This window comes from Sus scrofa, chromosome 14 (genome assembly GCF_054392235.1).
Source record: "Sus scrofa isolate SSC_HxYL_T2T_F1_AM1 chromosome 14, Sscrofa_HxYL_maternal_Yorkshire_Landrace_v2.0, whole genome shotgun sequence".
NCBI classification, from domain to species: domain Eukaryota; kingdom Metazoa; phylum Chordata; class Mammalia; order Artiodactyla; family Suidae; genus Sus; species Sus scrofa.
In genome coordinates this window covers 13,036,044-13,063,818 of record NC_139396.1, presented here as the reverse complement: position 1 = coordinate 13,063,818, position 27,775 = coordinate 13,036,044, and the positions used below count along the sequence as shown (strand labels likewise).

General features: G+C 49.0%; 1 protein-coding gene across 1 annotated transcript in view; it reads left to right on the top strand.

Annotated features, from left to right (window-relative positions):
- The window catches only part of LOC102160834 (NUT family member 2D-like), a 135,381-nt gene that overhangs the window by 73,096 nt on the left and 34,510 nt on the right, over nt 1–27,775 (top strand). Inside the window, exons 7-10 of the mRNA XM_084994667.1 lie at nt 3,380–3,513; nt 7,382–7,471; nt 15,986–16,143; nt 19,164–19,284. The gene's annotated coding sequence lies outside the window, so the exon portion shown is untranslated. The remainder of the gene's footprint in view (nt 1–3,379; nt 3,514–7,381; nt 7,472–15,985; nt 16,144–19,163; nt 19,285–27,775) is intronic.

Below are 27,775 nucleotides of genomic sequence, written 5' to 3'. Positions count from 1 at the left end.
GTAAGTTCCATATATGGCCTTGCTCAGTGGGTCAGGAACTAATGATGCCATGAGCTACTGTGTACGTCTCAGATGTGGTTTGGATCCTGCATGGCTGTGGCTGTGGTATATGCCAGCCTCTGTAGCTCCAGCTCAACCCCCAGCCTGGGAGCTTCTATATGCCACAGGTGCAACCCTAAAATATAAAAAAAAAAAAAAAGAAAAAGAAATAATATTTCCACCCAAAAAAAGCTCTTAAAGATATCAAATTTGCAGGCCTTGTTCCATTACACTGCTTTTTTTCACCCTAAGATGAGGAAAAGTACTGTGAACTATAAGTGCAATATACCAGACCTTGGCAGACGTACCTGACTCACCAAACATGAGATGTGTTTAATAAACACTCTACAAAAGTGGTCAGCAAAGTCCAATTAACCACGGGTTTTGTGAGTGGAGGTCTGTTGGACCACAGCCACACTTGATCTTTCTGTACTGTTTATGGCAGTTTTCACATACAACAGCCAAGGTGAGTGCTTGCGACACTGACAATAAAGACTACAACACCTAAAATGTTTACAATCTGGTCCTTTACAGAAAATTACTCCTCCCATCTGGGGAAAGACCCTAGCTACCAATACTAACAAGAAGAGCTTCCAGGAAACCCCTTCCTCCATTACCTCCTCGGCAAGCCATCCAGTAAACTTAGTTTGTGTCCTCCCTCCTCCCTTCCTCAGTGATTTCCTCTCTCTATATATATGTGTGTAGGTGTTGCTAGATCTAGAGGCTCCTGGGAAATGGCTCTGATAGTCATCCACAAGTGCTGGCCCTGCTGGACTTCCACTGGGACTGTGCACATCCTTTCAGTCTTGGTGTACAGATCTGGCCATCATGGGTCCCACCATGGCTGGTCTCTCAGCATTGAATGTGCTCTAGTTCAGCTCACTGAACTCTCAGGGAATTTCCTTGTTAAGCATGGCTGCCCACGTGTTCAGAACTCATGGTGGGTGTGTGCATTTCTGACCAGCAGGTTCCATACTTAGTTGTGATGCTAAGGTTCTGACAGCTGATCTTTCAGCATTTCACTCTTACCTCCTTGTATGTGATGTGATGGGAAGAGAAGAGCACCCACTGCCTTCCTCTTGGCTTGTTTTTATTCCCAGCTGGGTTACCAAAATCTAAGGTTAGCAAGAAACTACACATCATTGCAGACGCCCTGTTCAGTGTCTTCTGTATTAAATATGGTGATGGGTTTAAATACAGCTAACACTGCCCTTCTGGGAGCCAAAGCTTCTAATCAGACTGTTCACTCCTCATCATTTTTGTCCTTACTTCACAGTGTGGCAAAGTAGCTAAAAGTGATTAAAAATGACAATATCCACTTTGGGAAACCCTAAACCTTAACACGGTTTTCCACATCCAGAAATTCCTCAATAAAAAGAGACCTAAAAATAGTTTTCAGTTAATCATACCATTTTCCAGAATGTAGGAAAAAATCAATGTATAAACTCTGTTAAATAATCTAAAGCTGTTCTTGTACCAGTTGATATTTTCAAACCAATACGTACTTCAATAATTATACATAATCTCAAATGTTCCAAACAAAAAGCAAAAAATATCCATGCCAATTGGCTCCTTAAAGACACATCTCCTTCTCTAGCTGCAATTGTAATTGTGAGGAACTGTATAGCAGTGAGTTAAATGAATGACCACAGCACTAGGTTACAATAAAATCAAGAATGCTGTGCATTCACTGCTGTAAAACAATTAAAAAATTTTAAGACTTGGTGTATAAAGGGAAACATTTTTAGTACTAGACAAATTTCATAATATATCTTCATAATTATATCATAGTGTAAAATATACTGAGCATAATATACGTTATAATAGATTCTGACCTATTATACCATGAAAAGCCTAATTAACCGAAATATATCAAATTTCCAACATATATTTTTTTTGCTCAGATAAAACAACAGCAAATTTAAGATAAAATGCAAATATGCATTATAACTGATCAGAAAATCAGTGGTTCAGTGATTTGCAGTGAGTGGTACAAATCATATGACCTTATACAGCTTCTCTATAAACAGTGTATATGAATTCTAAAAGTGTGGCCTTAAAGATTTTAACATCAAAATTGATGTGTTGTTCTTTAAAAACTTTTTGAATTTGGAGATCCCTCTGTGGCACAATGGCTTTGGGATCTGGCATTGCCTCAGCAGGCATAGGTTTCCTGGGAACTTCTGTAAGCTGTGGGAGTAGCAAACATGTTTTATTTTTTTAAATTTAATATGAAAGGTTTTAATTGAAACCTTGACAAATCCCTAATAATTGTATTTTAGCTAACGTTTCTTACGGAAATCAGAATTTTTAAATTTAGTAAACAAATATATGTAGTTGCCATGCAATCATTTTACTTCTATTCTTTCCTACAAATATCAGGGGTCAGCAAAAATGTTCTGTAAAATATTTTAGGCTTTAAAGACGATACCTTACCTGTCGCAAATAATCAACTCTGCTGTTGCAGCATGAAAGCAGGCCCAGGCAACACCCAAACAAGTGTGACCATGTTACAGTAAAACTGTATTTACCAAAACAGATAGTGGGCCAGACTAGACCCACAGGCTGGCCTGTGCCAACCCCTATGTGCATAATCTTTTGTCTTTTTTTTTTTCTTGTCGTTTTGCCATTTCTTGGGCTGCTCTCATGGCATACGGAGTTTCCCAGGCTAGGGGTCCAATGAGAGCTATAGTCACCGGCCTACACCAGAGCCACAGCAACGTGGGATCCGAACCACATCTGTGACCTACACCATAGCTCAAGGCATTGCTGGATCCTTAACCCACTGAGCAAGGCCAGGGATCAAACCCACAACCTCATGGTTCCTAGGTGATTTCACTAACCACTGCGACACAACGGGAACTCCCATAATCTTTGTTCTTTAAAAGCTTAAATTCTGGAGTCCTTCATTCTTAATGCAGAATTTACATTTTCTTAATAAGTTTAAATTTATTTATGATTGAAAATTAAAGTTTTACATATCTTACATCATTTATGCATGATTATAAATGCCTACATACACACATACACAGGAATGCTGATAGAAGAAAAAAGAGGTGGCATATGAAAAAAGGAAGGGCATGAATACTGTGACTTTGTGTATACTAGCTGTTCCCCATATGAAGAAATTAATACTGTTGGCTTTTGTACACTCAAGGAAAATAAGCTTAATTGTGGCTCACAGGAATACTTTCAATTTCCAAGAGTTGTTTTGGACTTTGATTCTGCCTGTAACCATATGCCTCAGAATTTGTGTTAGGTTTTCTAGAAGTATACTTTGCATTGGCTATGTTCCCAAGTTAAGAAGTACAGTTTCAGCAAGGTACAACTCTTGGCTCAGTTTTGCAGGATGAAGTCAGGAGTGACACAATGTCAAGATGATGAAAAACACCAAATTGGCTGAGGTTTATTGGAGCATCCTTACATCAACCACATCTTCAAGAAATGCAACTGAGATTTGTCCTTGTGGAAATGGTAAGTAAGCCCACCACCTGTTGTGACGGGGAGATCAGTGGTCCAAACACTCTGGCACCCAGCTATTCAGTTACAAAGGATGTCCATGTGTCTTGGGGATTCCTCCAGGTGATGACCTCTCTGTCTGCTTCCAGCTAGCTGAGGTCTGTGTGCTCTTATCATAGCTTCAAACCCTCATTATATTCCAAAAGCCATACAGCTCTGATTCCAGTCTGTAACCCATGGATTGTGGAGACAGCTGATGTATGGAGAGAGCACTTAACTTGCTATCATCTAGCTGCACCCTTGTAATTTCCCTCAAGGGTAGGGATAATTCGCACAAAACTTGCAACTACTACCACCTAATTCTTTTCATGATGTTTTTCCCAAATCGAAGAACATGGGACTGAAAGAAAGGAAAAGAGGAGGGAGGGAGAGAGAGACCAAACTTATTAAGACCCTAGAATGTCAGTGCATCTCTATGCAGAGGGAGATAAAGCAGTGAGTGTTTCTGAAAGGGAAAGGAAAGAAAAAAGAGGGGGAAGGGCAGAAATATGAAGTGTATTGGTCAGGGTTCTCCAGAGAAGTTTCAACCAATAGAAATGTGTATAGGGATAGATATTGGTTCATTTTAAGGAACTGACTCATGAGATTTTGGAGGCACAGTTAACCCAAAATCTGATGGGGAGTCCAGCAGGCCTGCAGACTCAGGAAAGAATTTTGATGAGTCCAAAGGCTGTCTGCTGGCAAAATTCCTTTTTGCTCAGGGAAGATCATTCTTTGTTCTTTTACAGCCTTCAGCTGCTTTGATGAAACCCACCCATATCATAGAGGGTAATCTTTTTTACTTATAGTGCCCAAGGATTTAAATGTTAATCTCATCCAAAACATACCTTCACAGAAACATCCAGGACATCTGATCATGTATCTGGGCACTGAGCCCAGCCACATTGACACCTAAATTAACCATCATATAAAGAGAACTCGTGGTGAGGAGAAAGGCATGTGCACAGAGAGAGATGAAGTATGTTTTTCTTCGTTTCTGGTTACTCTGTTCCATCATGTTGTAGCAGGAATACTTGAGTTCCAACTAACTCAAATACTGTAAAATTTACACAATGAAAATTTCCTGAAATATGTCATAAACTTTCTTTTCTAACCCTAAAGGGTTGGAAGATATGCAAGATCAAAGCAGGAGTCTCTATCTAGTTTTCGTACTTAAAATGTACCTTTCCTCTTTGAGAAATTTAAACTGAATTTTGAGATAGTTATACATCCACATACAATTGTAAGAAATTATAGCGCTCCTGTGTACCCTTCATGGTTTTCACCAGTGGCAACATCTTGCAAAATTATAGTACAAGAGTTTAACAAAATTATTCACGTTGATACAGTCCATCGATTATATTCAGGTTCCCAAGTTTCTCATATATGAATTTTGTGTGTGTATATGTCTGTGTGTGTCTGTGCATGTATTTACCTCATGCAATTTTATCATATGGATTCACCATCAAAGTAAAGGCACAAAACAAGAGTTTCATTTCCATAAGGATCCCTCATGTTGCCCTTTTAGTCACACCCACTTTTCTTCTGTCCCCTTAACTTCATCTTTAATCAAAGGTAACCCTGACTATTTTCTTCCTAATTTTATCGGCTCGAGAGTATTATATAAGTGGAATCATACAGGATGTAACCTCTCGGGATGGGCTTTTTCATTCAGTGTAACTTGCATGGTAATTTACCTAAGTTGTTATTTTTATCAGCAGGGAACTCTTTTTCATTGCTGAGTTCCTAATATTGAATCAACATTGCATATGAAGAATTACTTCTACTTGGTCATAAGGTATCATTCTATATATGCATGATGGATTTAAAATGCTAAATGTTTTGAGAGAGCTTGTGTGTATCTTCATGAGAGATACTCATCTATACCTTTACAATTTTGTACTTTCTTTGTCTGCTTTTGGTATCAAATTAGTATTGGCCTCATAAAAGATTAGGAAAAGTTTCCTCTTCTAATTTCTGGAAGAGATGATGGACAGTTCTACTTCCAATGTTTTGTAGAATACTTCAGGGGAATCATCTGGACCAGGACATTTCTTTTTCAGAAAAATTTAAATTATGAATTTAGTTTCCTTAATGATTATGTAACTTTTCAGATTATCTATTTTATCAGGTATGTTGGTATCTGATTTTTGAGGGGTTGTTCCATTTTCTCTAGGACACAATTCATGAGAACAGTAAAACTGTTCATAGTAATCTCTCACTGGCATTTTAGTGACTACAGGATCTATCATGAGAGCCCATTTCCCGCCTGATATTGATGATTTGTATCATGTCTATTAGTTTTGTCATAATTACAACAGGTTAATGAATTGTATTTTACCATTTGAAGAAATTTGAAGAAATTTTTTCCATATTTGTAGTTTTTCTGTGTGAATTACATTGATTTCTGCTTTTATCTCTATTATTTCTATCCATCTCCTTTGAGTTGATTTTGCTCTTTCAATTTTCTTGAAGTACAAATTTAAACTACAGATTTGAAACATTTCTTAATCGCATAATGTGAGCATTTAGTGCTATAAATATTTCCCTCATCTTGGCTTCAGCAGGGTTCTACAAGTTTGATATGTTTCACTGTTTTCACTTAGTGCTATGTATTTTTTTGTTATTATCTTTGTAATGACTTCCTGCTTGACCCATCTTTTATGACTATGTGGTTAACTTTCAACGTTTTTAGAGGTTCTCCTGTTGTGTGTTATTTAAAGTGTAGTTTGATTCCATTGTGGTTGAAGAATGTATTCTTCATGATTTCATTTCTCTTGAATTGGTTGAAGTGTGTTTTATTGCTCAGGATAAGGCAGAAGATTCATGAGTACATTAAACAAAACATGTAGAAGTTCCTTCATGGCTCAGGAGGTGAGAGGATCTGGCATTGTCACTGTTAGGGTGTGTAGACATTCTATAATCATGCATAAATTATGTAAGCTATTTAAAGTTTACTTTTCAATCATAAATAAATTCCAACATAGGATATAAAGATAATGTAAATGCTACATTGATAATGTAAGATGCCAGAACTTAAGTTTTAAAAGACCAAGGATTGTGCATGTAGGGGGGAGTGTATACCAGCCTTTGTGTCCAGTCTGGCCAACAGCCTGTTTAGGTAAATACAGATTTGTTTTAACATGGTCACACTTAAAAATAAGTGTTGCCTGTGGCTGCTTTCATCCTACAACAGCAGAGTTGACAATTTAAAACAGATGAAGTATAGTCTTTAAAGCCTGAAAATATTTACATTGTGATCCTTTACAAGACATTTTCGCTGACCCCCGATATTTGCAGAAAAGAATAGAAGTAAAGTTACTGCATTGCAAATACGTACATTTGTTTACTAAAGCTAAAACTTGATTTCCACAAGAAACATTAGATAAAATATATTCAGGTTTCACAAAGAATTGATCAAAGACCTTATGTATTAAATTAAAACCATTTTTTTTCCCTCACTGACACTGTGGCATATGAAAGTTCCCAGGAAAAACCCTAGATCCTCAACCCTCTTCACTAAAATCAGAAAATTATCACTGGTTATATAAGGTCTTAGGACTTCTTTATCAAAAGCTACCTGGGGGTGGAAGCCAGTGGGCTGATGAGGTTGGGAACACTGAGCTCAACATGATCTAAGTCTCCCCAAATGCATTAATGGGCCATGAAATCTGAGTCACCCATTCCCCCGATTGTTTTGTCCTCACTGGGCTGAAGAGGCAGCTGCCTCCACCATTTTGAACATTGCAACAACACAACTAAGACGATAGGATGCTCCCCCACCCACAAGGCACTGAAGCAGAAAGTCCTATTCTTACAGCCAATCCTTTTCCTCTCTGACCAGGAAAACCACACAGGACACCCTGGAGGAGTGGAGGATAACCCCAGGCTGACATCCGGCCACTTCAGAGAGGCAGAGAGAAACTCTCTAGAGGTAAGGGCTGCCTCCAGCCTCCATTCTCACGACTGGTGAGTGTCCAGAGGGCTGAACGGCACAAAAGCAGCTCTCCATCCCCAGAGTGTTCTGGGATGCAGAGCATGGAACCGATGCCCCAGAAGCCCCCTAGCCCAGCAGGCTGGAGAGACAGGGATGATGAGGCTGTCCCTGGGGCTAGTGAGAGCTGTGTACTCCCAGGAGCAGCCTGGGCATCCTTGTCTCTGTGGAGGAAAGACTTAGTCATTCACCTGTGGTTAGAGTCTGCCTGGAATCTCACACATGCTTCGTTCCTCTCAGATCCCATCTCTGTCTTCTGAGGACCCGTGTCTGAGGACACAGGCACATGCAAGATGACAGTGGACCAAGTGCATTTCACAACAGAATGATTTTATCCATCCCCCATGGCAAAGGAGCTACTGTGCCCACCCACACACACCCAGACCCAAGTCCCCACCACCTAACCCCACCCACCCACACCCCCTCCTGGCTCTGGTCATTCTGTCCTTCCTCCCCACCCCTTTGGCAGCCAGGATGGTTGCTGGGACCTGGAGGAGCCCAAGGCTTCCATGGGGACTGCCCAGTTGGACTGGCCCTGGAGGGCTGGCCCACCGTTGCTTACTGGCTGCAGTGCCACTTCCTCCTTGGGTCACACCTGCTCCTTTTGGGCTGGGAAGGGTCAACCAGCCCCAGAGCCAGGGTGTGCCTCCCAGAACCTCGCAGGTCAGCCCTAGGCCTGGCCAGGTCCTCAGCAGCAGACAGGCCTCCACACCGAGCCTGCTTTCTAGACTTGGCAGCTTCCAGGGGGCCTGAGCTGAGGCCAATTCTCTGGGGAAAGGGGGCCTGGGAAGCTTGCTGGGCCCTCTGCCCTGCAGTGCACACAAGACCTGAGGCAGGGACAGGGCTCTGTGGCAGCCCCCAGGGCAGCAGGCTGTGGTGAAGGCCCAAGAGGAAGGCCAGGCTGGGGAGCTCCTCCTCATCCTCACTGAACCCGTGACGCAGCCCTGGGGCTCCACTAAGAGGAGAGGCCTCCCTGAGAACCATGCTGGCCCTGGGTCCTGATGGAGGGCCCGAGCGTGTTGTGCCCTGGCGAGGAAATGGCTGTGCAGTTCCAGCCTGAGGGGGTTGCTGAAGTCCTGGAGAGGGCACAGAGCCTTTGTGCCTGAACAGGCGCCTGTCTGTTTGGTGGTGCCTTAGATGGCCATGGAAATCCATCTGGGGTGTACAGGTTTCATCTCTGACCCCGGGCTGTGGGCCTTGCTTGTTCCTCTGGGCATCTTGTCGGGCCACAGTCTTTGAAGGTCTTGAGTCCAGGTGGGGTGCCCTGTGATTGGGAGTGTCTGGCACCCTGTCATCCCCCTCTGAGGCCAGGATTTGTTTCTGCACTAGCTGGTGGGAGAGGGGTGGACAGTGACAGCTCTGCACCCTCCAGGGAGAGTCGGGGCTTATGGGCAGGGGGAGGTGAGATGGGACTCACATCCACAGACAAAGCCTGTGGCCCTCCTGCCTTCCTCCTGGACCTAATCCCCAGCAGGGTCTTTGCCCTGTTCCCAGCTCCCCTCCTCCCCTTCCATTCCTCCTGCCCTGCACCCACCTGGGCAGCCTCCCGGGTGCAGGGCCTCTCCGTCCGTGGAGGGAGGGCCAGAGCCTTCAGGGCCTCCTGCTCTAGGGCCCTCCTCGGCCCTGGCTGACCTGGGTCCTTTCCTCCTGGATTTCCAGGGTCATCTGGGTTGCCCCCCTGCCCCCAGTCTCGCTAGTGTCAGTCCCTCCCCTGGCCACCTCTTCAGGGGAGAGTCCGTCCCCCTGCTCCAGCTCCTCAGCCAGGCCCGAGAGATCCAGCTCTGGTTCTGGGGAAAGCAACTCTGCCAGGAATTGGGGGTGAATGACCGCCTCCACCTGGAATGGAAGGAGAGGCTGTGAGCAGCCTTGGCAGGAGTGTCCTGGGAGGCAGGAAGGCCTGGGGGGAACGTGACTAGCAGAGGCCAATCCAGAGTCCCCCTCACAAAGGGGGAGCTTTCAAACTCCCATAGGTATTGTCTACTCTCACATAAACACACACACACACTCACAAGCAGGTGCACATGCAGACACATGGGCTCCAAAGCACAAACACATAGGCACCGACACAGACACACAAAGGCCTACAAAGAGAGAGAGAGACACCAACATGTCCAACTTACACATCCACATATACACATCCTATGCACCAAAGTACACTCAGACACACAGGAAGACACACAGATGTCAGGGTCAAGGACCAGAGCATAAATCCCATTATCCTGGGCCAAAGCCAGAACTAGGGTGCTGAGAGCATCTCTCCCTGGAATCCTGGAGTCTCAGACTCCAGGCCCAGCCCACCTTGGTGTCAAAGGCCTCCTGGGAACACAGCTTGTCCACGTAGCTGAGGAGATCCGGGTCTGGGAAGCAGCCGTCCTCGTCCTGTGGCAGCTCATATCCATCCTCTTGACATTCCATATCTGACTCCCCTGTGGCTGAGGGTCCAGGACCCACCAGTGCCTGCGGGAGGTCCCCATGCTCCCTGCGAGCCTCAGGGGGAATCTCCTTGGGGGCCTTGTTCTCCAGCAGCTGCCAGGCTCTGCGTGGCCTTGGGTGGGTGTGCTGGACCCTGGGGCCGTGTTTCCTTGGAGCACAGGCTGAGGCAGAGCAGGAGGAAGGGAAAGTGAGGGGACCCAGCGCCCAGAAGCTGAACCCTGAGCAGGCACATGGGAGGGCATTGTTGTGGGGCAATGGATATGCCTGTGGGAAGGGGGAGGAGCAGCCAGAGCCTCAGGTTTTGTGGGAGGCCAGATTCAAGTCAGGGACAGGTAAAAGTCAGGTGTGAGAACGTGTGGAACATCTAATGATCAAGGGTCTCCCCACCAGCACACTTGTTAGGCAGATTTCCCAGGGGCCCCTTAGACAGGGAGAAGGGTGATGAGGTTCTAAATGGACCAGGTCCACACCGCAGAGGGGAAAAGGGGGAATGAGACACCCTCGGGGGCTATCCGTGTTGAAAGACCAATGCCCCCTTGAGGGAAAAGGACCAATCTGGGAACAGGGACCATGCCTAGGCCTCTCTTACCTGTGCCTTGACCTCCAGGGGGAAGGTGATTCACAGACTGAGTGCCCCTTTTGTGGGATGTGGTTTCCTGAGGAGCCAGCTTTGGTGGAGCTAGAGGTGGCGTGCCCTGTGCCTGCATTGTGCAGGACACATTCGCCATCCTGATCTCATCCTCTGCCTCAAATTGCATGAAACTGGGGGGTGTTGAGGGACAGGCCCCAGTGAGATAACCACCTGGGCTCTGGAGCCCACCCAGGGCAGCAGAACTCAGAGGGTGAGGAGAGGGTGTCCTTGGGGCTATCAGGGCCCTGTGAGGTGCTGTTGCAGCAGGGAGCTGCTCTGGTGCAGGTCCAAGATCTGGGCCTCCTCCTGCCTGACCAGCCCTGGAGCTGGAGGGCATGGCCCAGCAGAGACCCAGGTCAATCTCTGGGACCAGGCTTAGGGAACACCTGGTGGGTGGTGGGGGCCCCTGCTCATGTGCCCCCAGACCTTGTCTGACCCAAACAATGGAGATGGCCAATGGCCTGGTCAGGCACATATCTCCACTGAGCCCTTGCCTGAACCCAGAACCTGGGGCTGGGAGTGAGAGTGCGGGAAAGCACGCATGAGACAGGGCCCAGCACAGGCTGGAGTGGGGATCATACCCTTAGAGGTGAGGCATCTCTTGCCACTGAGAGCTAGCTGCTCCTTTGGTTTTGTTTGGAAACTAGGAGATTCACATCCAGAAATGACAGGGAGGGCCAGAGACCCATGGGCTTCCCCAAGGATGGCCGGCTGCCCACTCCAGCCACCGCTGATGAGGAGAGGCCTACCACATGCTAGGTCAGTGATGGCCAGGCACCCAGCCTGAAGGGGCGCCAGGGTGCCGAGTGGAGTCCTCACCCCTGCACAGCCCCCATGCCTTCAGGGGACCCCCTCCTGGGCTGCCGTGCTCCCCAAGGCCATCCTGAGGCCTCCCCACATCAGCATCATGGTAGGGCAGAGCTCCTGGGACAGGCAGGCTGGAAGAGCCAAGCTCTCCAGGTGGCAGAGGGGATTCTGGAGGCCAATAGGGGTTGGGGATTCAGGGAACAGGAGGTGTCAGGTGCCAGCCTCCTCTTGCATCCTCTCTGATTGCTAGCACCTCAGCCAGTTCCTGCCCTGGGGCCTGCCCATCACCCACCACCCACCCCACCATGTCGCCCATGGCCCAGGACCCTGACTCACTTTGCTGCCATTTCATAAAAGGCCATCCTCTCAACGGTGCTCATGTGCTGCCATTCCTGCATGGCCTGCTGCATGCCCTCCTCCAGCCTCATGGTGGGCTTCAGGCGAGCCAGGGTGCGAAGCACTGGGCTGTAAGCCCTCAGGGTCAGTCTCTTGGTACAGCCCAGCCCCCAACTGCCCAACCCCACCCAGCTCCAAGGTCTCCATGGGCCCCACCCCTGCCAAACCCAGGCTCAAGAGGGGGAGACGAGGGTGTCTGGAGAGCAAACGCAAGCCTTCCTGGTGCCTGGTGCCACCACCTCCCACTCACCAGACGATGCTTGTCCACTCCCTGGCTATAGCTGGGACACTCTGGCTGGGGGCGGGTTGCCATCTCATATAAAATGCAGCCCCATCAATGCGGGAGGGCAGGCGCCAGTCTACCAGCTAACAGGTCTGAGAAGCCCAAGGATTCTTCTGCCCAGGTCTCTGCACTAGATGGCCTAGTCCCCCTTTTTGGAGGGACCTCGGGTCTAGGAGGGATGTTCCTGCCAGGTTCACAGCTCTAGGAGGATAGACCCTTGCCCTTAGGACAGCTCGACCACCTCCCCGTTCACACTGGACGTCTTCAGAACAACAAGGACCGGGCATGCAGAAAGCTCCGTCCTGGGCCTGAATGTCCTAAGCCTTATCTGAAGTGATACCCACTGGCTGCCATAGGCCCAGGTCCATGTTGAAAGGAGGTAGCACCAGAGAAGCAGGTCCCATTCAAACTCTGGCTCCTCACATCCGAGCAGGACCCTCTCGGACTGCTCTTCTGCACTCCATGTTATCATGGCAGTGCAGAAAGTGAGACAACTGGTCTTGCATGGTGGTGGTAGCTGAGCTAAGGCACGGACGGGATGTCATGGACTGGACGTGGGACACATCTGAGTGCAGACGTGCCTCCTCATAGCATGGACATTGCTTTCAACCCTCCTTCTCTCGAGGTGAAAGGATGCCTGGAAACCTAAGCAGGGAGTCCATGCCAAAGTCCTGTATATGCAAAGGCTCCAGCTGAGCTAATGAGGGCCTGAGAGGTCACTTACATGAGAAAGCAGGAGAGAGCTTCCGCATCGGGGCTCTGGGGCAGGTGGCTGCGGGCCAGGGACTTGAAGCGCTGCCAGCGTCGGAAGTTCTGATAGACGCTCTTATGGTGAGAGGCGTCCTCCTGAGGGCCCGTGTGCTGGGAGGCATGCAAGCTGCCTGCCCCAGAGGTGCCATATGGCCACAGCCCAGAGCTCCCTGGGGGCAGGATGAAGGCCATCTGGGCAGCTGGTGGTGCCGCTTGAGGAGGAAGGCCTGGGGCCAAGCCTCCCTTGCCAGCCTGAGCTGCTGCAATAGCTGGGGCAGCCACCCCGCTGTCCCCCGCAGGGCCTGCTATGCAAAGGGGTGCAGGACACAAAGCACTCCCCATGAGGGCCCTGGAAGCATTCCCATTGAGGGGGGCCTGAGGGCGCCCAAAGGCCTGAGACTGGTGGGGCAATGCTGACCCCCCTCCTGACCAGACTGGGCCAGGGATGTTGCCAAGCCCTGGGGCAATGGGGCCATGGTCAGCAGGAGTCACCCGAGGTGTCATGGGATGAGGTGGCTGCAAGAGTGTGCTGCCAGGCAGGAGTAATGGGGCCATGGGCGGTGGCAGGTGCTGCTCCCAAGCTGGCTGGGGTTGGGAGCCAGGAGTGGGGGGAGGATAGGAGCGTGAGGCCCCAGGGTGCATGACCACATCCGTGCCCAGCAGTGGAGATGCTGTGGAGAGAAAGGAAAGGGGTGAATGGAAGAGGAGAAGGGGCAACATGGACGGAAGCTCTCTGGGGGCTCAGAGGGCACACCTCAGTGGAAGAGGACATTTGGCTCGAGGAAACTGTGTGTTGTGCAGATGTCCTGGCGGGATGTTCATGGTCTGACCTGCGGTTGAGAATGACTTCCCTGGGGACCTTGATCCCCCACACCCAGTTCCCTGCCCCTGTCTACCAAGAAATGCTCAGCTCAGCAGCAGGGATGGGAGAGCCTCCCTGAGGAGCTCCCTGACACCTCGTCCTCACAGGCTGTCCCCACTGGCTGTCCCAACGTCCTGGACATGAGCCTGCCCCTCAGCAAGGTCACTGGCAGGTAAGGGCCTTCTCCAAGGTCCTTCCAGGCACCGTGAGGCCTTTGATGGACCTCCACTGTCTAAAGTGGAAGGGCCTCACATCCTCCTTAACCCATCCTCTCGGGATGCTCAGCACATATCTGTTCTGTCTTCCTTTCCTGACCTCACAAACACCTCTCAAAGGCTGCAACGAACGCTCTGCACACAGAAGCCTTAGACAAACACAGAAGCATGCACCTGCCGCTCCGAACCACCCAGAGTGGACACTTCATGGGGGCTAAGTTGTGCCACCCCATCCCGATGGCCCTGAATCCCTCCCTCCATGCAGTTCTGCTCCTCAGAGAGAAGTCTGAGAAGTCGGTGTGTGTCCCCTGCATTTTTGCCACTTCCCATCCAGGGTTGGCTTCCAAAGATGAACACGGGCCCAGGGCAGCTCATCTGACATGGGTCAAGGGAGTAGAGGCTGCCTGGTGTCTTTCCCTTCCAGCTCCCAATAATGGAATGTGAGGACAAACTGAGAAGCAGGCAGGAGTCAGGTGCCATTGTGAGAAAACCGTCCATTCAGGAGAAGGAGGTACATACCACGAGGCACCGAATTGACCTCCACAGGTGTCCTAGGAGGTTTGAGAGTAGCAGACTAGATCATCTTCCTGCTTCTGTGCTACACTGCTTCACCCCCCCCTTTACAAAGGAAGCAGCCTTCCTAGGCATTCCACCTGCACCAGCCTCTCTCCACATGTAGTAGTAGTGACTTGAAATAGGAACACACTCTTCATCTCAAAGTCAGGCCTCAGCTTCTGCCATGAGACACCTGACATGCTGTGCCATGTCTGCAGAGACGTATTTCCACAAAAGGGAAACCAATACAGAACACCTCAGGCCCACGAGTCCTAGCTTGGGTGAAGTCACCTGGTTGCCCATCCCTTGTGGAATCCAAGGCCACAGTTGCCTGACCTGAGAAGTGAGTTCTGGGCGGGATGGAGGGAAACGTTCTGGGCCGTGGCAGTGAGAGTCACATCCTGCCCAGCTCAGAGCAGACCCTTTCCTGAGCATGTGGCCACAGACAACACCCACCAGCACTGAATCATTTTCTGACTATACCCTCCCATTCCACGCCCCCATTAGCCAGAGTATGCTCCGGTTCCAATCCCTTAGAGAGGTCTGGTGAGGCGAGCTTCAGATGCCTGAGGACCACAAGGCGGGGCTCGGCTTTCCCCATGACCCACCCAGGGTCAGCCACAGGACACTGGCTACACACACGTTCCAAGTGGCTTGTCTCCCTTCTAGAAACCGCCAACCTGCCTGCTGCCATCCTGCCTCCCCAACCAGAGCAAGGCCTCTTGAACCACCTCCAAGCAGCTGTCCTCCCCAGGGCAGCCTCAGGTTTCTACAGGCTCCCCAGCTCAGATGTCCCTGGGGTGCAGTGCTCTCGCCTTCCTCTCCTTCCGTCCAACTCCATGTCCACAGTGAAGGGTCCCAACGGAAACCCAGGCATTTGAGGGAGGCCCTTTCTCTTGGAAAACAGCCCCTGTCTAGAGGCTTACCGCCTTCTGAAGCCATTCCCACAGGCATGGGCCTGGACCACCATGGGCTGGTGGCCTCAACGTGGACAGTCAAGAGCAGGACCCAGCGAGGGACCTGCCCCAACAGACGCTCAGGACGCAAGTAAAGGAGCCCAAGTTTGAATCTCAACAGTAGAATGCGGGCCTGCAGTCATTCTGCAGTGGGGGAGGGGCCGAGGGCAGGTGAGCCTGGGTGGGGGTGGGGTGCCATTCCATGCTGGCCTCTGCAGGGAGGCAAGAACCAGACGTTTCTTCCACCTTATGCAGGGGCCAGACAATTGTCCAGTGCCTCGTCAGGCAATGTATGTGTTGGTTTTCAGAGTCACAGAATCAAGGTTTGTCTTGTTGTTCCCTTTCCCTTTGTTAGTCATCAACTTGTTTGTTGTCCTTCAACCCCCTCAGCTTCCGTCCTGGCTCCAGGCTCCCTTCCCCAGAGGCCAGACTTTCTGAACAAAATTCACCTTTTATCATCTGATAACCACGTGCGTTTTCATGGCCACCTGGAACCCAATGTTTATGGTTTGGCTTCTCTCAGCAGACCCACCATGTGTGATTGGTGTGTGTCCGTCTTTCCTAAGGAAGCCGTCCTTGTGTGCCAACCAGCATCCAGCAGGACCCACCTTCCTCATGTTCCCTTGTGCTGGAAAGGCCCAGCTTATCCAAAAAGCCACTGCACAGCCCACGTGTCCAAGACCAGTGATCAGTCTGTGGTGTCTCCCGTATGATGACATTGCTGGTAAGTCTTGGAGCTTTTCCCTGTTAAATGTTTGAATGTAACATTTTCAACAAATCCTCCCTTCTCAGGGATCACAGTCCACGTGTGCCGAATAGCATATGGAGTGCTGAGTCCTCCTCTCCCCTCTTTCCCCTGTCCACTCAGTCCTCGTTCCCACCAGGGATCAGAGATACCTGTTTCATTCCCATCTTTTCAGAGATCTTTTGGGCAAGCAACTTTGAATGCCATCCGTTTGCTTTGCAGGTAGTATTCCTTTGTCTCTGGTTGAAATGTACCATGTGCACAGGGAACTCCATCTTGGACTTGTGATGGAAAAGGTTGGGGGATAATGTGAGAAAGTGATTACATATGTATCCTACATAGATATATATGTATCATATATCATATATACATACATCTGTCTGTAGGACAGGGTCCTTCGGCTACGCAGCAGAAGTAGACAAGACATTGTAAATCAACTGCAGTGGAAAACCTAACCTCTTGTAAGATCAAAGAGTTCCTCTTGAGAAAAAGTAAAAAAGGAAACGAGAAAATTAAATTGCGTCCCCGTAGACCTGAGTATCTTTCCTTTTGTTGCCTTCCTACTGATATCGTGGCTCCTCTGTTACTGGATGCATTTTTAACATGGGAGTTCCTCCATTCTCTTGAAATTCAATGTACTGAAAGGGCAGAGTGCTCAAAGCCAGGCAAAAACAATAGTAAATGTGCAGGTCCATTTGAGTTTTTCATTTCCCATACACAGTGCCTGCATTTAGCCTGACCTGTGTCCCGTGCACCATTTTGGACATATCTTTACTGCAAGTACTTTCCCTGTGTATCTGAAATTTACCTTTCCCTCGGAATCAGCATGCATCTGGCAAGACTCGCCCATAAGGGTACCATATTAGGCTACAGGGAGTGGGCAGTTCTTGAGGGGAGGAGAACTTGGAGTGGAGACCAAAAGGTGCCTTATGGTCCAACCCAAAAGAAAATGGCAAAGGGACCCCAAATCTGCAGGCTCTTTGGATGAAATGGCAATGGAAGAGCCAAGATATACTATTGCATCTATGAGCTTTATGTGGTTAAGGACAGAAGTAAGGGAGAAGACAAAATCTTCTCTTTCCTTATGTGAAAGAACCAGAAGTGTGTGTGTGGGGGGGGGGTCTCTTGGTTTAATTGCTTTCTCCTTTGGGGGGACACACGTGCTGCCTATGGATGTTCCTAGGCTAGGAGTCACATCGGACCTGCACGAGAAGGCCTCTGCCATAGCCAGAGCAATGTGGGCTCCAAGCTGCGTCTGGGACCTACAGCACAGCTCAGGGCAACCCCGGATCCTTATTCTACTGAAGGAGGCTGGCATGGAGTGTGCATCCTCACAGATCCTAGGGGGGTTGATGTCTGCTGAGCCATGATGGGAATTGCTGGCTTTTGTAGGTGTGAAAACATCGACTGCCCGTGATGTGGGTGTGCCCTTTGACACAGTGCCAGCTTTGTATCCACCAATGTCCAATCTCCACGTGTCCAAACCCACTCGCATCAACGTCCTCCCCAGCAAGCCCTGCTTAAAAGCTGGTGCATTTCCTGTCTGCATCCCATACCCTTGCTCTTGAGCATCGAGGCTCGTCCTTGCCTATGGTGCTGTCTGCATGGGAATCAACGTAGCATCCCTGACACAGCCAAACGGAAACACACCTGAGGAAACGTTCAGATTGGGAGTTAAGGTCAGCTTATCACGATGCAAATGATAGGAATGCGTATGTCCGTCTTGTGTGGTGAGAGGCGAGGTCTCGGGAACATCATCAAGGGAGGTAAGGGGTGAAAACCTCCTAGGACTGCAAGCAAATCTCTTGGGAGGCAAGAGTCCCTGTGTGCAGTAGCAGAACTACAATTGCTCCTGCTGTTAGGGTGTTGGGCAAGGAAGGAGAGGTTGAAAGGATTGTTGCAGATTGAGAAAAAGGACTTGTGTGGGTGCTTCCGAAGCTTCTTGCCCCTTGCAAAGGAACATGGACTCCAAAGAGGGTGAGCAGCTGAGGAGAGAGTATCTCCTGCAATGCCATGGTGAGCTTTGTAGGAAGAAACTCTGGATGGGGCACGGCAAAACTGAGCACCATGGGAATAGGGCTCTCTATTGGAGCTTTTATACTGAAGAAACATTTCAAGGGTTTTCAAACAAGACCTTCATATGAGAAGATTGCTGAGGCACCCATTGTACCCAGGCATTCAGGAAGGCCAGGCTTCCTTGTTACTTCCTCCCCTTCTTCAGCCACTCCTGCAATTTGTTACAAGGTTCTCACGCATAGCTCAGGTGTAGTATTTGTGGGGGTTTTTTCTTTGGTTGGTTTTGAATTGTTCTTCCCCCAAGACAATGGTTTTACTACTGTACAGCATGGTGACCCAGGTACACACACATGTACACATTCTAGTCTCTCCCATGAGCATGCTCCCTCACAAGTTCCCAGTGCTACACAGCAGGATCTCATTGCTAATCCACACCAAAGCCAATCCTTTGCATCCCTTCACCCCAAGCTCCCAATCCACCCCACTCCCTCCCCAGATGTCCTATTGGCATGAGTCTTCTCAGGGACACTCATACAACAGTTGCATTGTAGAAACGAGTTGCTCCCAAATCTTCCATCATTTTTGACTGACTTTGGACTTCTGAGGGCCGCATCCATGGCATTGGTAATTTGCCAGGCTAGGGGTCCAATCAGAGCTGTGGCCTATGCCCGTGCCACAGCAATGCCAGATCCCAGCCGTGATGGCAACCTACACCGCAGCTCACATCAACACCCGATCCTTAACCCAACGGGCGAGGCCAGGGGTGGAACCCGCAACTTCATGGTTCCTAGTCAGATTCGGTTCTGATTCACCATGGCACGAACTCCTTCTGTTGTTCATTATTTTATACTACCTCAGAACCCTACATGCCGACATCGAAGAGGCAGAGGTTGTCAAATCAGTGGCACTGTAATTAGGGAAACCAGTCATGGAAGTGGGTGTCTCAACGTCCTTTGGACCATGACCTCTGATTGTTCCTGCAGAGAGCTTCGGGGCTGGCACTGGCGGCTGAGGAGAAACATCTCTGGAGATGGATCACTAGCATCAGGAGACAGTGAACCTTCCACTCCCACATGGAAATTGAAAGGCACCGAGAGATCCCAGGTTTGTGTCTTGTGGACGTTTCAAGTCTGTGCCCTTGGGAGCTCTGGGTGTCATCAGATAGATGTAAGGGTCTTGAGAGGTATCCTGTGGAGGAAGAAATGCTCTGATGTTGCCACGGACCAGAAAAGGGATCTGAGGGTTCAAGTTTCTTTGGCGAGCATTACCAAGTCAGGTCAGTATTTTGAATCTGCTGCTATTTCTTTGTGGGTGGATGGCCACCTGAACTTCCATGATGTCGTGCCAGACGTAGGGAGGGAGAGGAATAGTGTTCCCAAAGTACCTGCTGTCTTGTGACTGGCCAAGAGGGTCAAGTTTAGCTCACCAGCATAACCAGGACAACCAGAACCGTTCAAAGGAGACACACCTGTGCACCAACCTTTATTGAACAAGCTCCATGTATTAAAGAAGGACATGAAGAACAAACATGCGTGGAGAATCGAGGCATTTGGAAATTCTCTAGGCACGGCGACAGGAGCACCGTCTCTGAAGAGAGGTTCCCAGATCTCCAGTTGCGTGCTAGAATGGTTCTTTAAGGGATCCATCCAATTTGCTAGGGGAAAGACCCTTCTCTTTGTAGACAAGCAAATCCCAACCCAAAGAGTCCACACAGCCTAAGGTACTGTGGCCCAAAGGGCATGAATGTCCTTGGCCCACTTTGAGGATTCTGTGCTTAGGCTGGATCTCTGCAAACTCTTGTATGGGGATCCTATCTAAATGCATGGGTTTCACCGATGCAGTGTGACCGTGGGGGCTCATCTCCCAAGAGATAGGGTTTAAGAAGAGATGGCCACAGAAGCTCCCAGGGAGAAGACAGGAAGACAACCCCAGAGAGCTTTCCAGCGAATGCAAATCCTCCATGATATTCCTGTCTTGTAGGGAGCTCCTGGGCCAGCTCTTCTAATGCTTCCTTCCCTCCCTCCTCTTCCCACCTGTCCCCTGCTGACTGAGCTGTTGTGCACAGAGACTACCATCCTCCAACCGCTCCTAGTGTCTGTTGAGGAGGGTCCGCTTGGGTAGTCAGTAGCGCACGTGGGAGCAAAGAGGGTGGTTTCCCAAGGGGTGGCCTGCCTGAGGGTGGGGCCCATCATGGTGGCCTTTAGCGTTCATTCCATGACAGCCCTGCTAAGGAATATGGGGACTCTTCAGCCATTGGGTGTGACCGCTCTGTGCTCTTGTGCACGCTGCAGACTCCTTGTGCCCTCCTCCATGTGGGTTCATGCCCGCATGGAGCTCAGGTCTGGAGCAGTGTTTCCACCACAGCTTTTAGCAGCACTGTGGATCAGGCTGCTGGGAGACTTGAGGGACTGTGGGGCCTATGGAGGCAGGGGACTAAAGTGTGTGAGTGATTAAAATGGGTGGCATTCCAGTGTGCCCGCCGTTCCAAAGCGTAGGAAAGCTCGAAGGAAGAATTTCCAATTTGAAAACCCTCATGGGGTTCACAAGAAGTAGCTCAGGGCTCGGGAAAAGGAGTGAAGATGTACCATCCAGGCTGCTAGTTTCACTCGTGTCTTCCTTTTTCACATACCAATGTCGGTCAGCACTTCTGTGCAAATGGCATGCTTGGGTCTCTGTTGGGGGCAGCCTTGCTGAATGTAGTGCTGACCACCTAGTTGGAGTCGGATGTAAATCGTGATGGATTTGCAAGCCTAGGGGGGATTGGTACATGGCCACCTGGTTGTCGGGAATCTGGTAATGCGTCAAATATGAGGGTTGGTTGGGTTTTGTCTATGGATATGTGTGTAAGGGGAGATCATGCCTGTGTTTGGGTGAGCGTTTGTCTTTGGAGGGTGCTGAGATGTAACAGAGGCATAGTGCAGGAGCTGGCGTTTAGGTGTTTGTAAGTTGGTGTTCAGGGGCCTATTTTTCAAGGATGTTTTCCGCCATGAATTTGGGGATTGTGAGTCCCATGGTGGACTTGGTAGGATTATCTGCCTAGGCCTCAGGGCAATGTTAGGGAAGTCCAGGGGCCGATCTGTGTATTTGTACCTTTGGGGCCTGTAGTGAAACTTCGTGGTTGGGACTTGACCCCAGCCAAAATTGAGAGTGGGACTGGAATCTACCTTGCCCGCAGCTTGGCACCTGAATCCAGGATCCCAGGTTCAGAGAGGATTTGAGCGCACAGACTTCTTCTTTTTGGTGGCATCTGCCCCATGTGGAGTTTCCCCGTCCATGGACGGAGTGCCACAGCAGCAATCGGGACCACTGCAGTGAACACTCAGAATCCTTAGCCTTCCGTACCACAAAAGAACGCCTCGACCTGCTCAAACCCACTGTCTTTGCACTGTCAGACCCCTCACCAGGTGTCAGGATTTGATGAAGCTCTGGTTCTTCTGCTTCGTGGCAGGAAGAATTTGGCATGAAGCGAAGCCGCAGGTAAAGAGTGAGTTTAGGAGCATAAGACCCTGGGGGGAGATACGCGTAAGCTGGCCAGGGAGCAGAGCAGCCCCAAGAACCAAGAGAGCTACATTTCTAGAATGCAAGGCCCAGTGGGGAGGGGAGAAGACTGCCTTCTTCCTCATTGGAGGGTGGATATCAAGGCTTCCATCTCCAGCTCCTCATTGTGCCCTATATGGATGGTGTGCCCTGGGCTGTCACAGTGCTTGTTCAAATCGGTGTGTATTGCCAGGAGTTTGGTCGTATATCAACTGGGGTAATTCATCTCAGGTTTCCATCTCCTGTCCTCTTTTACCTAGGCGTGTCCCCTCTCCCCTGTGCTTCTGTCTGGGTGAGGTGCAGAAATGCTCCTTGTCCAGGACTCTTCTCTCCTTGACCTCATGCAGCAGGACTCGATCTCCACATCTGTTGTCTTGTGCTTGAACTCTTGGGGGTTGTGTCTTGAGCGTGTCTGGCACTTCGATGCATCTGGTCTTCCTTCAAGTCAGGTAAGTCATGGCTGGGTTCCTTTTCTTGAGTGATCATCAGCTTTAGACCATTTCGAAGACCCCTTTAAAGCTTGTCTTTAGCCCATCCCCCATGGGCGGTTTCTGCTCTTTAAGAATCCTCCTCTGCCCTTCCCTTTAGGATGATTATTTGTGTGTTCATGGCGTGTCATATGGCTCTTTGCTTTTTTGTGTGTAGCACATGTTCCAGAGCCGTGCATGTGTCTTTTGATGTGTAGAGGGCGAGTCGGCCTATCTTCTGGGACTGGTGAATGCTATATAGGTCGGCGTGCCGTATTGGTGTGCTTCTGGATTCTGCATGCTGGAAGAGTGCATGCCCTTGGATGGAGCCTTGGGGAGTGTGGGTTTATGGATATGCGGAGAGTGTGTTATATGCGTGTTTGGAGGAAAGGACGTAGGGTGCTAGGTTTGCAATTGTGTCGTGTACTGAGTAATTGCGGGTCTGCTTGGGTCTTTTGGAGAGTTGTGTGTATAATGCGTTTGAGTGTGTATTCCAGGGGCATGGGCATTTGGAGGCATATTCGCTGGGGCTATGCACTTGTAGTTTTCAGGAGGGACATGTTAGGCTTATATATGTGGGGACGTGGGGAAGTGTGTGTCTGCTGAAGAGATGAGGTTCTGTGTTTCTACAGGGGCGTGGGAGACGTGCATTTCTTGGTGTGAGAAATATGTGCTGTGGTTATGTGTTACGAGTTTGCAGATGGATGAGCTGGGTCCTAGGATCATTGGATATGTGGAAGTCATTTCCTATGTGGTTTGCTGGCGATAGGTCCATGTGTCCTACGTGTGTACTCTTGTTTGTGTGTTTATCACCAGGTGCATGACAAGGTTGTGTTCCTATGGTATGGAGGTGTTGGGAGTGTGCCACATTGCTTCTTGGCAGAATGCCGAGGTGTTTCTACAGGTCCTAGGTACGAAGAGATGGTGTGTCCACATTGAGGGTGAGGGCTGAAATACATATGCAGTTGACACCCACACAGGTGCAGTGTCCTGGCAGGGCGGTTGTCTTCTGGAGAGGTGGCACCATGTGTAGTGTTTGGGGCATCTGTATGTTCAAGGGTTAGGAGTATTTGTCTGTGTGTGTCCATAGGTGTTTGAGACGTGTACATGTGTATTAGTACGTGTAGGGGGATTGTGGCTGTGTGTGTATTTGAGGTCCTGGGGCTTCTGTAGTATGTATTTGGAGGGATGCCAGAGGTAGGTGTGTGTGTTTGGAAACAAAGAAATCTCATAGGCGATGTGTGTGTGTTCTGGAATCCTGGCCTAGAAGTACTGTAGGGCTGTGGCCTTGCCCATGGGCTGTGCGTGAGACGACTGTGTAGGAGCTGGTGGTAGTGAGCCTGTATACGAGGTAATCATTGTGTACCACTGGTCAGTATTTGTGTTCAAGCCCCTGTTGGGTATGTGCATGTGAAGACCTCAGGTGGTCTAGTTTTGTTTGTGGGGAAGTGGGTGGAGTGGGGGGTTGGCCTTTTCTTGTCTTTTCAGGGCAGACCCATGGCATTGGGAAATTCCCTGGCTATGGTGGAATTGGTGCTGCAGCTGCAGCTGCCAGCCACAGCCACAGCCACAGCAAGGCCAGATCCGAGCTGCATCTGGGACCTGCTCCATATCTGAAGGCAATCCTGGATCCAGGGATTGCACCTGCCTTCTCTCCTATACGGGTCAGGTTCATTCCAATGTAGCCACGACGGGAATGCCTGCTGGAAGTTTTTTCCTCACAACATCATTTTCAGTTCTTGGCATCAGCCCAGTCATCTTTTCTAGGTCATCGGAGTTTAGTCTTGGCAGATTGTACTTTGCTAGGGAGGTGTCCATTTCGTCTAGGAAGTCTGTTTTCTTGGCATAGAGTTGCTTTTAGTAGTCTCTTCTGATCCTCTGTATTCTGGGATGTCCATTGGAAGCTGGCATGCATTTTGATGGTTATTGATTTGAGTCCACTCTTTTTTCCCTGATGAGTCTGGCTAAGGGTTTATCCATATGGTGGATGTATTCAAAGAAGCAGTTGTAGCTGCATTGATCTTTCCGATGGTTTTCTTCGCTGCTCTTTCCTTTCTGCTCTGATCATTAGGATGTCTTTCCTTGTGTTTGTCTTTCTCTGGTTGCTTTGGGCGTAAGGCCAGGTTGTTTGTTGGTGGTTTTCCTTGTTGGCTGAGGTAGGCTTGTATTGCTGGAAAGGTCCCTCTTCGACCTGCCTTTGCTGCATCCCATAGGCTTTGGATTGAAATGTCTTTGGTGTCACTTGCTTCTTGGGATCTTCAAATTTCCTCTTTGGTTTCTCCAGCACTCCCTTGTTTCTTGAGTAGCATGTTGTCGAGGTTCCGTGCGTTGGTGTTTGTTGCCATTGTTTTCTTGGTGGTTGATTTCGAGCCTCATAGCGTTGGGTTCACACAAGCTGTGGGAGAGGATTTCAATTTCCTTCCATGTACAGTGGCTTGCTTGGTGACGCAGCATGTGATCTGTCCTAGGGAATGTCGGGTGTGCCCTTGAGAGGAGTGTGTATCCTGCTTCATTGGGAGGGAAAGCGCTCTACATATGGAGGAAGTGCCCTGTGGTCCAATGATTATTGAAGGCCTGGGTTCCCTTGTTGATTTTATGTCTGGAGGACCCGTGCATTGATGGGAGTCGGGTGTGAAGGCCCCCTGCTCTGACTGTGTTAGTGTCCATTTCTCCGTTTACGGTTGTAGCAGTTGCCTTCTACATTGCGGGGATCCTGTATTGGGTGCATATAGGTTTCCAATTCCCATCTCCTCTCCTTGGATTGATCCTTGACCGTTACGTAATGACCTTCTTTGTGTCTTATTAATATGCTTAATTTGAAGGTCTCTTTTGTCTGATGGGGGTGTTTCTACTCCGTCTCTCTTTTAATTCCCACGCAGGAGGAATATTTTCTTGCATCCTCTCACTTTCAACTTGTATATGTCCCTCAAACTGAAGGGGGTCTCTTGAAGACAGCAGGTCTACCTATCTGTCTATCCCTCTACCTATCTGGATCGAGATCGAGATGGAGATCGAGATGGAGAATGAGACGGAGCTCTCGATGTAGACCCAGAGAGAAGGAGATGCGTCTTCTTTTTGTATGCATGCAGCCAGTCGATGTCTTTCGGTTGGGGCATTTTGTGCATTTCCATTGAAGGTGCTTCTTGATCTGTATGTTCTTATGGCCATGTTATTAGCTGTGTCAGATTGGGTTTTGTTGGTCTTTTCCCGTCCTCCCTTGTTCTCTGCTCTTGTGGTTTGATGACTGCCTCTAGTGGGGTGTTTGTTGGGTGTTTTTTGATTGTTCTTTCCCCGAGACAATTTTTTCCACTGTCCAGCATTGTGACCCAGTTCCCCATACGTGTATAATTCGTCTTTGTGCCATTATCATGCTCCATCATAAGTGATTCGACCTCATTCTCAGTGCTACACAGCAGGATCTCCTTGCTAATCCCTTCCAAAAGCAGTCGTTTGCATCCAATAACCCCAAGCTCCCCATCCATCCCACTCCCTCCCCTCGCTCTAGGCAACCACAAGTCTATTCTCCAAGTGCATGAGTTCCTTTAGGTGGAAAGGTTCCTTTGGGCTGTATATGAGACTCCTCATATGAGTGATGTCATATGGTAGTCATCCTTCTCTTTCAGACTTCCTTCACTCAGGATGAGAGGGTCTCGTTCCACCCATGTTGCTGCAGATGGCATTAGGGTGCTCTGTTTTATGGCGCAGGAGTATTCCATTGTGTGTATATACCACGTCCTCTTTGGCTCTTAATTGTTATTTTCCCGATACAATCTTGTTTTCTACTGTACAACGTGGTGACCCAGTTACACATACATGTAGGCATTCTATGTTCTATGTTCTCACATTATCATGCTCCGACAAACGTGACTAGACATTGTACCCAGCTCTACACAGCAGGATCTCATTGCTAATCCATTCCCAAGGCAATAGTGGGCAGGCATTAACCCCAAGCTCCCCATCCACCCCACTCCCTCCCCCTCCCCTCCCCCTTGGCCACCACAAGTCTATTCTGCAAGTCCATGAGTTGCTTTTCTGTGGAAAGTTTCATTTGTGCCATATATGAGATTCCATATATAAGTGTGTGGTATCCTCTTCTGGAATGGATTCCTTAACCGTGAACTAGTGTCCTTCTTTGCCTTTCTCGATGGCCTTCGTTTTAAAGGCGATTTTGTTGGATATGAGCAGCGCTACTCCTGATCTCCTGTCTTGTCCATTGGCATGAAATATCTTTTCACATCCCCTCCCTTTCAATCTATACGTGTCCTTTGCCCTCGGGTGAGCTTGTCTAGGCAGCAGATTGAAGGTTTTTGCTTTGGTACCCAATCTGGCACTCTGTGCCTTTTGATGGCAGCATTCGGTCCCGGAACAATTAAGGTGGTCTTTGATAGATGTTTCTTGATTGCCATTTGAAGCCTTGTTTTCCCGTTGAGTCTATGTTTCTCTTTTCTTCTTTCTTTTCTTTTGAGGGGATGGGTTGCATTGATTCTCTGCTAGAGTCCTTTCCTTTTCCAATTTTTGAATGTAGTGTTGGCTTTTGGTTTGTGGTTGCCCTGTTTTGTTGTTATGTTAACCCCTTCCTATGTCTGCTCACTTTAGCCTGACAGTTACATAGGACCAAACGCGTCATTGAAACAAGACAAAGGTTCTACATTTTCTTCCATTCCTTGCCCTCATTGTATGATTTGATGTAGTTTATTTCATTTTATGTTTTTGACATCTTCATGGTTAGATCTGTATGCTGGCTTCTCTAAGTCACTGTTTTCCAATGGTTTTTTTCTTTTTTCTTTTTTTGAATTGGAGAACCCTTAGATTATTTCTTTCAGAATGGGATTTGTATTGCAGTACTCTTTCAGTGTTGGTTTGTTGGAGAAATTCTTGCTTTCCCCTTCGATTTGAAATGATAGTCTTGCTGGATAGGGTATTTGGAGGAGGCAGATTATTTGTTCTTTCTTTCAGTGCTTTCAATGGGTCTCGCTACCCACTTCTGGACTGTAGTGTTTTTGTAGAGAAAACTGCTGATAACCTTATTGGGGTTCCCTCATCATGAATGCCTTGCTTTTCTCTTGCTGCCTTTGGCCTCCTCCCTTTCTGTTTACCTTTGGCCATATTGATCAGAATAGGTCTTGCTGCGTGCCTGTTTGGGTTCAACTTGTTTGGGGCTCTCTGTCCTTCCCGTATCTTGCTATCACTCTCCTGTAGTTGTTGCTTTAAAACCTCGATTGCAGGACTCCCTGTTGTGGTCCCTGGAGACTGGCAATGGCCCCTGCCCCTCTCCCCCAGCCAAAAGGACCAGACCCTCCCTTTGGCTGATGACATGAGGAGATTTCCCCCCAGATGGCCCGGCCCTGAGCGCACTAACTCTAGGAAGTCCCAGCCACTCTGTTTCTAAGCCCCACTGACCCCCTGAGCAAGACGGGCTGCCTCCACCAGGACTGGGTATGGGCATCTTCTGAAAGGCTCAACCAAGACCTTGAGAGAACACCAGATGTCTAAAGGAATGAGAAAGGAAGAGGGTCCTGGTTAGGGGTGTGCTGGTGCAGCCCAGGGCCTTGCCAGAGCTGAGGTCTGCAGGGGCTTGAGCTGGCCAGGCT